Here is a 14237-nt window from a genome sequence, read left to right as displayed (position 1 = left end):
AAAATTTAAACTATCGTGAGTGTTATTCATATAAATTGATTATGAATTAATTGATTTTAATCGGGATCATGGATGGTTGCTGCCGACAGCGTGGAAACCGCTATTTCTTTCATTGTCACATATAACAAACTTGGAACAAGATAGCGTTAGTTCGGTTTGCTTACAAGAAGACGATTCTAATGAAGATGACATTAATGAACCATGATTAATGAGTGTAACGGAACCTTCACTCCTCACCACTCAGCCCCTCTCCCAGCGCGCGATGCGAGTAGCTGCGCGCCGCACCGCAGTTTGTATCGTGCCGCGTTCCAAGAACCAGCACATGACTAAGGGCCCCGTATGGGTTCGAAACTAGTCGGGCATACTCGGACCTAATATCACGTGAGTTCTAGTCGTGTTTTATAATCAATTAAGTGTCTGTTATTTTAGACTTGAAGTCCGTCATCATGATCATGTAATATTCGCCTATAACAAGTTTTATTAGAATTAGAACTTTATTTTTATGGGATGACAAAAATAAAATACCTTACAAAATGTAAGGGCAGTTTTATAGACCACTGCAGGGTGTCTCTTCTTATAGAAAAGGGTGGTTTATAAATTCCCCGTGGTCCCAGAAGGGATTACGTCGCAGATACCACGGGGAATTTAATCCCGGAAGGGGATTTTAAATTTAAACTCACCATATAATCCAATGCTTATTGACTAGCTTATAATATTTGACTCTGTAACGATCACTACTAAAAGTTAAGGATTGTGACGTGGATGTTAATTGTTAACCACGTTGCTTCAGATCATGAGTTCCAGCTGTCCTATTCACTAACTTTAGTCTATTAGCCACCTAATATAATTAACATCAAATCAATAACAACCGCATCTTTCGTAGAGCCCATTCTTAATGCATCACATTATCAAACATTCTGGTTAGTAATTTTAATCGGTTGGCAATAAATCATTTCATGGTAGGTGATGATCCAATCTAAGATAGAAGCGGGCTAATTTATTAGGAGTAAGATGAAAATCTACACCCCTTTCGGTTCCAACACGACATCGTACTGGAACGCTAAATATTACCGGTACGTCTTTGCCGGTTGGGTGGTAACTAGCAACGGTAGAAGCCTGGTCCAATTGAAAAAACCTCAATCGACCCAGCTGGGGATGGAACCCAGGACCTTGTAAATAATTGCGCCACGGAGGTCGCCAAAATGATAATGAATAAGGCTGTAGTATTTTACGATAAGGTACCTACGTTTGTTTTGCAGTGACCCTTAATGACCTTTTGGTGAAAAAATATAGCACTCAGTAAACCTAAATATCCCCTTTCAACGAAAAACGACTTACACAAAAAACGCAAGAAATCAGCAAACGAATAAGGTAAGGTTAGAGGAAAAATAAACAATGATGCCGAAAAATATACTGTTCCACAAGAGGATAATGGAGTGAAAATAAAATTATACTGCTTCTGGAACGTGCAAAAAATTGGGTGTCGGCTTCTGAATGTTAAAAAGTAAGCGTTACTATTTTTAAACGTTCAATATAAAATTATATAATAATTTAAGACTAATCTTATATAAATGCAAAAGGTTATTCATCAAGAAATCTCAACAATCATCTGCTAAGAACGGATTTTACAAGAGGGCCGGATTAAGGAGGTCTAAGGGCGGACGAAGTCGCGGCTGTCCACTAGTAATATTACAAATGTGAAAGTCAACCTGTCTGTCTGTTAGCTTTTCATGGTTAAACAGTTGAACCGATATAGAAATAAATTGTAACTTTTAGAAGAATATAGGATACTTTATGGAATAAAAAAATTAAATAGAAGGGGTGATCTAGGGTTTGAAATAGTTTACAGAAGTTCTTACTATTATGGATACATGAATTTTACAATAACAGCTCTCATTTATTTATTTTTCTTTTTTTTTAATTTTTAACAATGCTAATATAAAAATATAAAACAAAACACTTTTAAAAATTTATAAAAAAAATAAACCCTCGCGCTGCGGGGCATTTGAGTGCCCAAGCAACCGGTGGTCAGGGCTTCAGAGTGAGGAACCTCCTCACAAAACGCGCTATCTCAAGAGTCACTGCGTTCTGTATCCGACTCTTGATCAAACAGTTAAGTGAAAGCTTCTTAAGATGTTGGTCGAAGCTTTTCGCTATAAGACCATCGACTGAAACAACCATCGGAACAATAATAGTTGACTCAACATTCCACAAAATATTAATTGGTTTGGGAGATCGCAGTCTCTAACCGATTATTTAAAAAATATGTCATAATAAACATGGTGGAAAAAATGCCTTTCCACGCCCATTCCCATCCTATAAATACCCAAATCATAGTTTAATTTTATTCAGCGTGAGGCAATAAAAGAGACAAAGGCCACGGGAGGGAAACGCCGAAACGAATTCAAAGAAACCTGAGAGAATTATGAGAGCTTGGGCGACAGCCTTTGTCCTGTCCCTGCCGCTGTCAGTTATCGCTGTTATTGTTAGACAAAGTAACCATAGGGTAGGACTCGGCACTTTACGTAATTTGACAATCCTATATTTTGCCAGATCTACATAGATTTGGAATTCTTTAAAAGATATTCGGACACGCAAAGCATTTAGAACGAGTTGCTGCCAAAGGTGCCTTATTTTATATATAGTCTAGCTGATGCCGCGCGGTTTCACCCGCGTGGTTCCCGTTCCTGTAGGAATACTGGAATAATATATAGCATATAGCCTTCTTCGATAAATGGGCTATCTAACACTGAAAGAATTTTTCAAATCGGACCAGTAGCTCCTAAGATTAGCGCGTTCAAACAAACAAACAAATTCTCCAGCGTTTATAAAGCTGAAGAGTTTGTTTGTTTGTTTGCTACTATTACTAGCTGACACCGCGCGGTTTCACTCGCGTGGTTCCCGTTCCCGTAAGAATACGGTGATAATATACAGCCTACAGCATTCCTTAATAAATGGGCTATCTAACACTGAAAGATTTTTTCAAATCGGATCAGTAGTTCCTAAAATTAGCGCTTTCAGGCACACAAACAGACAAACTCTTCAGCTTTATAATATTAGTAAAGATTGAAATGTCAGTCCATGCTACATAGGTTACGGTAGCCAATTATGGAGGTTACACTGAGGTGGTTTTTGAAAGTAACAAATTTCAAGACGCCACTCTCCTATAGGAGGTAAGTCTGCAGTGGGCCCACATAAATAGGCAGATAAAGGTGACTGAGTAATTCATCCTTAGCAAAAAAATCCTCAGTGTCTGAAGACAAAAGTGCGTGTTGCCAGTGATGACCTATGGTTTCAAGACTTAGTCGCTAACTATGGGCTTGATAAGAAGACTCAGAGTCACACAGCGGGCTATGGAACGAGCTCGTGAACGAACGAGCAAATCAGAAATGACCAAATCCGCAGAAGAACCAAAATCACTGACATAGGTCAATGAGTCGCGAAGCTGAAGTAGTAATGGGCGGGCACATAGTTCGAAGAGGCAAAGGATATTGGGGTTTCCAGGTGCTGGAATGGCGATCCTTCACTAGTAAGCGCAGTGTTGGTAAACGCCCCACTAGGTGGACTGACGACATCAAGCGAGTCGCAGGGATTCGCTGGATGCAGGCGGCTCAGGATCGTAAAGTTTGGAAGTCCTTACAAAAGGGCTACGTCCTGCAGTGGATGTCTATCGGCTGATATGATTGTTAATGATCAACCAATTTAACCCATATTCGGCTCACTATTAAGCACGAATCTCCTCTCAGAATGAGTTACATGCTAGCTAGCAATGAATAAATACAAATCCCAATTCCCAGCGGACTCTTTTCTAAATACATTTCCAGCGCCATTCTAATTCGTTCATTCATTCCTTAGTTACCCATTCACGATTGTTTTTGTCTGTGCTCAGGCTCTGAATAGCCCGATAGCAATTAACTCGCGGGGCTCATTAGCAGACCGTTCACATTCCACTCGCAGCAATGCTTCCTGCTGTGTTTCCTCGTCTTATTAACACTTGTTGATGCTTACAACGGGAGTTTTATGCGAGTTTTTCAAGATCTTTAATCGTGTCAATAGTAAGCAAACCATCAATTTAAATTCAAATTTTATTAGGCTTAATTTACAAGCATTTTTGAAAAGTCAAGTTGGTTTAAGTCAAGTCAAGTCAAGACCCCGCACCAGAAAGCGCAGTGTTGGTCGACCCCCCACTAGGTGGACCGAGGATATCAAGCGGGTTGCAGGGAGCCGCTAGATGCTGGCGGCTCGAGATAGTTGTGCTTTTAGGTCCCTGCAAGGGGCCTATGTCCAGCAGTGGACGTCTAGAGGCTGATAAGGAGGAGGAGACGTCCGCTAATAACAGATTTTGCGACAGGGCCGGATTAAAAAGGGCTAAGGGCGGAGCCCTTAACGGTGAAGGAAAACATCGTGAGAAAACCTGCATACCAGAAAATTTTCTTAATTCTCTGCGCGTGTGTGAAGTCTGCCAATCCGTATTAGGCCAGCGTGGTAGACTATTGATCTAACCCCTCTAATTATGAGAGGAGACTAGAGCTCAGCAGTGAGCCGAATATGGGTTGATAAAAAAGGGCGGACGAAGTGGAAGGCGTCTGCTAGTATAGTGATAAGAAATGACAACAACTTATAATTAAAATAACGTGCCTTAGTCCGAGAAGACCCACAACAAACCTTGTGTACTTTTAATGTCCAATGAATGATACATCACGATGACTCTGTATCGTGAATTAATGGATCTAATCTTCAGCGTTAAAACCCGTTAACAAAATAAAAGAAGCTGTAACAATATCAGCAGTAAGTAATTAAAACAGCCCGGTAATATAAATGAATAGGTTTAATTTTCAAAATCATCCACTAATCGCATTACGCGAAAGATGAGCGGGTATAATCTGCCCCTTGGCTTAAGCCAATCAGCAAATCTGAGGTTCTTTACACTCAACGATTTCTATAAGAACAACTTGAGACTTATTAATGACTTGACTTGACTAATTATTGCTTGAAGTGACGAATGCCGAAGTTCTGCGACGCGTCAATCAGAAGCGTGAACTTTTGCAGACCTTTAAGACGGGCACGTGCTACGACACGAGAGACACGAGCTTCTACAGCTCATCTTGATGGGAAAGGTTGCTCGTAAAAGAGACGTTGGTCGCAGGAAGAAGTCTTGGCTGAGAAACATCAGAGAGTGGACCGGGATCGCGAGCGCCGCACAATTATCTCGCCTCGCGAAGGATAGAGACGAGTTCAAGAAACTGACTGCCAACCTTCGCTAGTCGCAGAGGCACCCTAAGAAGAAGAAGGAGACGCCACGCGGTTTCACCCGCGTGGTTCCCGTTCCCGTAGAAGTACGGGGATAAAATATAGCCTATAACCTTCCTCGAAAAAAGGGCTATCTAACACTGAAATTTTTTTTCAAACCGGACCAGTAGTTCCTGTGCTTAGCGCATTCAACCAAACAAACAAACTCTTCAGCTTTAGTATCGATTTTCTAGATTCGAAAGTCTAGCCTAAGCGCGTATTTACTTGCGCCGATCAACCAAAGCCTGTTGGAACAGGGTCTATATCCATGTGGCACGTCGATTCTTTTTCTAAAATCGCTAACTCTTCAAAAATTAATGGAAATGACAGATCCGATCGATAACGTACCGAGCTGGTTGAGCTCAAATACCTACATAGGTCGGTATATATTTGAGCGTAAATATCTCGTAAAAAAAATGTATTTTTAGGATCTTTTAGCATAGAACCTACAGTCTGGATTGTTGATTCATGTACGTTCTTAGTTTACATGTATAAAGCCGCTTACGCTCACTCTTTACGTTATGAGGTCATCTTAAGTCCCTGACCGTATAAACGCCTCACGACATTCGCCTGGTGAGCTGATCCGACGAGGTGACGACCGTTCTGTATAATTAATTACTGCTCCTTCAATAGAGAGCGAACAATAGGTGATTATTTGTTCCAAGCTGTACCCGGGAAACACTGAAATGCGATCGCTATTCTAATCCAGCAACTAAACATGAAACTAAGTTTATTCATCATTGTCACCCTATTTTTAAGCGACCCACTACCAAAGATTTTATAATAGAGATAATATGTCACTAATGTGTGAATACTGAGGAGCACATAAAATCTATAATTAATGCATCACTGTGTTGGCACATTATCAGAAGGTAGCACATCGTCGTCGTCGTTATCAACCCATATACGGCTCACTGCTGAGCTCGAGTCTCCTCTCAGAATGAGAGGGGTTAGGCCAATAGTCCACCACGCTGGCCCAATGCGGATTGGCAGACTTCACACACGCAGAGAATTAAGAAATTCTCTGGTATGCAGGTTTCCTCACGATGTTTTCCTTCACCGATTGAGACACGTGATATTTAATATCATAAAATGCACACAACTGAAAAGTTGGAGGTGCATGCCCCGGACCGGATTCGAACCCACACCCTCCGAAATCGGAGGCAGAGGTCATATCCACTGGGCTATCACGGCTCTTGGTTCACATACGATGTTATCTTTTGCTTTTTAGTTTATTTTTGTGATTTTCTATTTTTAGTGTGTGTGTGTGCATTTAAATTTCATGAAAGTCAGCTCAGTAATTTTGTGATAAAATGAAAATAACGAACTGTAGTACTGATAAAATAAAAAAAAGATTTTTTAAAATTGATTCAGAAATTACGAAGTTATACTAAAAAAACATATGCGTAGAATTGAGATTTTTTTGTAGTCGGTTAAAAAGCGGCTAATTCTTTTTTTCTGAGTCGCATAGTAAACGACGAAAAGTATTTAAACAAATAATACCTAAATATACATATGTATATTTATTGAGTTGTGTGTTTTAGAACTTTGAAAACTGTATATACTATAATAATAATAATAATAAAAGCGGTCTTGCTGGACTCGGCTAGTATAGTCCGCCGGTTTCTCCACCTGTCGCCCTGACCCCCGGCCGTTTGGTCTCCCTGCCGGGGTGAATCCTCCGCCCGGTGCATATATGTATTTATGTAATATATATTTAAGTTTATTTATTTTGTGTATTTAAGTAAGTTTATTTATTTTCCCTTTGGCTTTTATATATATTTATTTTGTACCGGGCGTGAGAGTAGAATGCATGTATAATAATAATAATAATAGCCTTTATTCCAATAACCAAATTACAAAAATACAAATTACAAATACATAATAATACAAATTACAATACAAATTACAATACAAATGATACAAATATGTCAATATGCAATAAACAAATGTCAATATAAAATCAAATTATTATTAACGTCAATTTGGTAATACTCGTATTTTATTCTATTTTCTTTGTCTATATTATATTATGATGTCAATTTAATAATTTACGATTATAAGTATGTCAGTGTTTTTATGTTGTTATTAGAGCACCCAGTTTTGGGTATAGGCCTCCTCCATCCTTTTCCATTCAATTTTATCTCTCGCAAGTCTAGTCCAATTTATACCCGCCGTGTCAGTGAGGTCGTCGCGCCAGCGGCGCCGCGGTCTGCCTCTCGGTCGGCACTTATCGCGTGGGTACCAGTGAAGCAGCTTTTCCGTCCATCGTCCATCCGTAACTCTTGCGATATGGCCTGCCCAACGCCATTTAAGGAGACATGCTAGTTTTGCCGCGTCAATTATTTTTGTCTTACGTCGAATACATTTGTTTTTAATTTTATCTTTCAGCTTTAGGCCTAGCATGCTCCTTTCCATTGTTCTTTGGGTTACTTGTATTTTATTGATTATTTCCCTAGTGATCGGCCAGGTTTGACAGCCATAGAGTAACGTAGGTGTCACTACCGAATCCATTACTTTCTTTTTAAGTTTTATGTCCATTTTTGATTTAAAAACGATTTGATTTATATACTATACATAACTATATATGTAATAGAATTAAACACAAAGTAGCTAAATTCGGCTCACTTTTTGTGATGAAACCGACGATTTTTTTACACACATTAATTTAGAATATTAAAATAATTTATTGTGTAATCTTACCCCACGTATTTCATCGAGACCGCAGGGGTATTTCGAGCGAATGTAATTAATTACCCCATCTTCAATAGCAAAATTAACAAAAAAGTACAAAAAAATACTAGGTACTTAGTAGATAATAAATGAAAAAATCACCCAATTATGGGCAAGTGGAAAGTTTATAGTATGCGTCAATAAAGAAAAAAAATGTCAATAAATTATTTAACTACATTATTAAAAAATCCAGCCAAATCAACTGTGTAGAAAGTAATCTCTTGCAACGCAGACGAAATCGCGGGCGATTACTAAAATAAATAAATAAATATACTTAAACAATACACATTACTATCTAGCCCCAAAGTAAGCATACAGAGTAGCTTGTGTTATGGGTGCTAAGATAGTTGATATTATAATATTAATATACAATTATATGTATATAAACTAACATGTAACACGTTAATTAATATTGTTAAAAGAGTCCCTTGTGTAATATTACCCCACGTATTTAATTGGGACCGCAGGGGTATTCTGAGCGAATGTAATTAATTACCCCTTCTTCAATAGCACATGAAAAAAATTTACATAAATTTACTAGGCCATTAGTAATAAATGAAAAAATTCTCCTTTATTATGGGCAAGTTAAACCTTTCAATACTCTCTCATGTTAGTCAATTAACAAAGATTTTGTCAATAAATTATTTAATTACATTATTAAAAATTCCAGCCAAATCAACTGTGTAGAAAGTAATCTCTTGCAACGCAGACAAAATCACGGACGATTACTAACATGTAACACATTAATTAAGATTATTAAAAGAGTCCCTTGTGTAATCTTACCCCACGTATTTAATTGGGACCGCAGGGGTATTCTGAGCGAATGTAATTAATTACCCCTTCTTCAATAGCACATGAAAAAAAGGTACATAAATTTACTATGTACTTAGTAATAAATGAAAAATTCACCCTTATTATGGGCCAATTAAACCTTTCAATACTCACTAATGTTAGTCAATAAACAATGATTTTGTCAATAAATTATTTGATTACATTATTGAAAATTCCAGCCAAATCAACTGTGTACAAAGTAATTTCTTGCAACGCAGACAAAATCACGGACGATTACTAACATGTAACACATTAATTAAGATTATTAAAAGAGTCCCTTGTGTAATCTTACCCCACGTATTTAATTGAGACCGCAGGGGTATTCCGAGCGAATGTAATTAATTACCCCATCTTCAATAGCGACATGAAAAAAAGGTACATAAGTTTACTAGGTAGGTAATTCATCAGGTACTTAATAATAAATGAAAAAATCACCCTTATTATGGGCAAATTAAAACTCAACCACGTAGAAAGTAATAATATTGCAACGCAGACAAAATCACGGACGATTACTAACATGTAACACATTAATTAAGATTATTAAAAGAGTCCCTTGTGTAATCTTACCCCACGTATTTAATTGAGACCGCAGGGGTATTCCGAGCGAATGTAATTAATTACCCCATCTTCAATAGCGACAAAACAAAAAGGTACATAAATTTACTACGTACTTAGTAGATATTAAATGAAAAAAATCACCCTTATAATGGGCAAATTAAAAGTTTTTATTGTGCGTCAATAAACGAAAAAATTGGAAATAAATAAGCTAATTACATTATTAAAAATTCCACCCAAACTCAACTGTGTAGAAAGTAATCTCTTGCAACGCAGACAAAATCACGGACGATTACTAACATGTAACACATTAATTAAGATTATTAAAAGAGTCCCTTGTGTAATCTTACCCCACGTATTTAATTGAGACCGCAGGGGTATTCCGAGCGAATGTAATTAATTACCCCATCTTCAATAGCGACATAACAAAAGGTAATTGTATGATTTCCGCGCGGCTGGATCGACGCGGCCCGACCTTTGGTATGAATAATACCTTCCCGAGTTTCCAGACACAGTATTAACTGAATGTGAATAATCTTATTCACGTCCTCTTTACAATAAGATATCACTAGCGGATGCCTGCGACTTCGTCCGCGTGAAGTTTAGTTTTTTCCAAATACCGCGTTAACCATGGATTTTCCGCGATGAAAAGCAGTTCTGAGTAAAATCTATTTCCATTCCAAATTTTAGCCAAATCGGTTCAGTAGTTGCGGCGTTAAAGAGTAACAAACATCCATACAAACTTTCGCGTTTATAATACTAGCGGACGCCCGCGACTTCGTCCGCGTGGAATTCAGTTTTTCACAAATCCCAAGGGAACCATGGATTTTTCCGGCATGAAAATTAGCCTATGTGTTAATCCAGAGTAAAATCTATTTCCATTCCAAATTTCAGCCAAATCGCTTTAGTAGCCGCAGCGTAAAAGAGAAACAAACACACTTATACACTTTCACACTTACACACAAACTTTCGCCTTTATAATATTAGTGTGATGTGATGTGATTAGTTGGATTATCAACCAGGACCAGACTTCTATCCTTATAGGAGAAGGGATTGCATTACTTATACATTGACGGGAATAGGGTAATGACTTTTGACTCTTCAAGATTAAAATCCCTGTTTCAATTTTCCTCTTCTGATTTAATTTTCGCGACAAAATTCCTATAACCTTCTATGTATTATGGTCTCAAAGCGTGCCAAGTTTCATTTAAATTCATTCAGCAGTTTCAGCGTGATGCCCGGTCAACATTGAATACGGACAGACAGACAAACAATAAAAAATAAATAACTCGAAAGAACCTCAAACTAAACTTTTCAAAATATCTGTATTGTACAGAATTTGACCTGTTACAGTTTTATTATAAGTATAGGTTTCTTGGAGAAAACGCTCAATATCTCATTGCCCGAACCATGATTCGAATCCTGAACCTCATGATCTAAAACCACAGAGGTCGTTAAGAGCGCGCAGCGCGTCGTTACGATATAGATAAAATTCGAAGCGCAAGCGAGACGCCGAATTATGACTTTCACGTGACTGAAAAGCAGGGAGCGATTGACGCACGACGCAAATTTTATGACGTGAGCGCCAAAACCATTTTTACCTAATTGCAAGTAAATTAAACAACATAACGAAAAACAAAATGGCCATTTTCAAGATATATAACTTATTTTCTATACAAAACAAAAATTTAAGAAAATAAGTTTGCTTTTCCTGAGATTGAAAGCAAAATGTGAGCAAAACATGTATTTTTCAAAAAAATAAACTATCGAGAAAAGTTTTGCAAATTGTGTATTTTGTATAGTCATAACGAAGCTAACACTTTGAAATATCATTTACCCAAATATCAGGCTCCTAACTTTTCCAGAATCTGAGATCCAGAACCATTTGTAACCACCAAATTACATATTGCACACTCTTAAGGTGGAATTTCCGTAGCTACCACGTAAATCTTCGTGTCACAATCTACAGCCGGCTATATCTACGTTGGAAACCTTTTAATGCATCCTTTTACCGTATTCTTAGGAAAAGGCTCGACTAAACGAATTTCTTTAGCAAACACAAGCGCTCTGCGGCCCCAGCGCCTTTCAGACTGTATAATTTGCATTACGTAAGTACATTTAAAATGTATTGCGTCTTTTTAGACTTAGTATTTTTCCTAATATTGGTTAAGTTTATTCGTTGAATGGAAACTCGCTTCTAGGAAAATGGGTTAGTGGTTAAAAATACCTCGTGTTAGGTACGCGATGGATTTCCTGTTTTCTTAGTGTTTTGTACATAAGAATTAAATGTTTTTTTTATTCTTTACAAGTTAGCCCTTGACTTCAATCTCACCTCCTTTAACTTGTAAAGAATAAAACATAAAATAGAGGAATCGCACCGACAATCTTAGAAGCAGGAAGCTGGGATACTACCCACTGTATAATTCAGCCGTCAAATAATAGTAGATTGTTATACAAGGGGCTAAAAAGACCCATTATATACGAGGTATTTTTAGGGCCTGAGACGTAAGTCTAGGGCCGCCTAAATAGAAACCGAGTATATAATGGGTTTAGCCCCACGTGTTACACTCTGCTTTTCACTACGATTGCGAGAAAATAAAATAGTTTAGTTCAATATTCAATGATTTATTTAATTGAAAATTAAATGTACAAAGTCTACAATTTTGAATTTTATAGGAGATGCTTTTACCCGGTAACATAATTTCCGACTACTGAATAACGAGTATATGAGGTAAACGTGGGAGATAATAGTTTTTATAAACTCCTTTCGTAAGTGAATCCATTTATTGTTGTTATCTTCACTTATTAAATTTTTCGTAGGCAAGTATTTAAGTAAATGCGTCTGGACTTTGATGGTAACAGATTGAAAATTTCATCCATCTCCAAATTAGGATCACCATTCTCAGTAGATGAAGACACTAATAACAATTAATGTTGAAATATTATATGAAAGTTACAGTCATAAATTTACAATTATTTTCTGAAATAAATCAAGTATGTATTATTTGTTTTTTAAATTCTTGCTTTTTAATTTTATTTTTTTTCACATGAGAAAAAGGCAAAGGTATTACACCGTAAAGGATGTCTCATGTCTTCAATAAAAATTAAATAAAAAAATGAACGCATTCCACAGACAAGAACGCTGCATTTATTTCCAATTTAAAGTTTTTTATTTATTTTTCAAAACAATAAGAGCCTTACCTATAATGATTCAATTTTCGAATAAAACCTCTTCCGTTTTATAGTAGGCTAGTACTCGTAACAGACAAGAATTAAAAAAACAAAATTACTTTAGCTCCTAGAGGCTAATATGCTTGTTTAGCCCCGCTGTGGAGTGGTAATATGACAGTGTTTTTGAGCAAGAGTAGTGAAAATATAATTTATTTCAGGCTTCAAAAATATAATTTATCGTAGAGCCTTTCTATTTGTGTTTTATTCCCCATTATGCATTCGCCGACGTTCTCGCAATATTTCTGTTATTAAATTACGAATGGACTTATTTTATTATCGCACTCCCATTCTACGTCGCGCGTGATGGGAATTTGAAGAAATGAAAATTTGATCAACTGGATATACGCTTCAAAATATAAAAATGCCTCAGTAACTCAACGGGGAAGTTGCCGGACTAAAAATCTAAGAGGTCCCACTCGTTTTAGTATAATCGAAACACCTTGCAAGTTTATGTTTTGTAAAGATTATAAGAAAAACTATATAATATGTAGGTATATTTAGAAATATATATGTCAAACTTTCAATATTGTTTTTAGTCTCACATTTATTTATTTCTCCTTTTTTAAAATTTTTAACAAAGTTATATAAATACAAAATATACAAAAACTGTTAAAGACTTATTAATAGTTTTTAAAAATTTAATCCTCCCGCTGCGGGACATTTGGATGCCCAAGCAACCGGTGGTCAGGGCTTCAGAGTGAGGAACCTCCTCACAATACGCGCCGTCTCAAGAATCACTGCCTTCTGTATCCGACTCTTGATCCAACAGTTAAGCGAAAGTTTCTGTTGGTCGAAGCTTTTCCCTATAAGACCATTGACTGAAACAACTATCGAAACAATAATAGTTGACTCAACATTCCACATGGAGGTAATCTCGTGAGCAAGGTCCATGTATTTTGATATTTTTTTCCTTTTCAGCTTTAACCAGATTATCGTCATGTGGAACAGTAATATCAACAACTATTGCACGACGCACTGACCGATCAACTAGCACTATATCAGGTCTATTGGCAACAATATACCTGTCAGTGATAATCGTTCGGTCCCAGTAGAGCAATGCACTGCTATTATCAAAAACTGACGCTGGGTCGTACCTATAGTAAGGCATCTCAGAATCGATAAGGTCAAATATCGTTTAATAGTAAATAATATGATATTGAGGTTTTCAAATTCTAATAAAATTTAAATATTCATAGGTTTCGTTTTTTGTTTACTTATAGACGGAGAGACCGTGAACCGTTGAAAGTTTCTCAGTTCATGCTTCTACCATAAGTAAGTACGGCAATTATGGAGTTTGGACCGTGGTGAATTTCGGAGTTAGCAGGTTTTAAGAATTCAGACCCTCAACCGTCTAAGCATAAATAAAGTAAATCATGTGGCGAGAAGGTATCCATAAGGATTTTCCCACGTAAAAAAGGTATTCAAAAGTCAAGCAAATATTCTCGTTGGGTATAGAAAAAAATATTATGGATAAAGGGTAGGTAAATACAGACATGACACCCATCTCACTGTTATTAGATTCTCTGTCACGAACAGGCCTTGGCACTGACCGTTTTCACAAAAATATAAAGTACATAATATAAATTATTATCTATATT

This window comes from Bicyclus anynana, chromosome 21, assembly GCF_947172395.1.
Source record: "Bicyclus anynana chromosome 21, ilBicAnyn1.1, whole genome shotgun sequence".
Lineage (NCBI taxonomy): Eukaryota > Metazoa > Arthropoda > Insecta > Lepidoptera > Nymphalidae > Bicyclus > Bicyclus anynana.
This window is presented reverse-complemented; position numbering follows the sequence as displayed.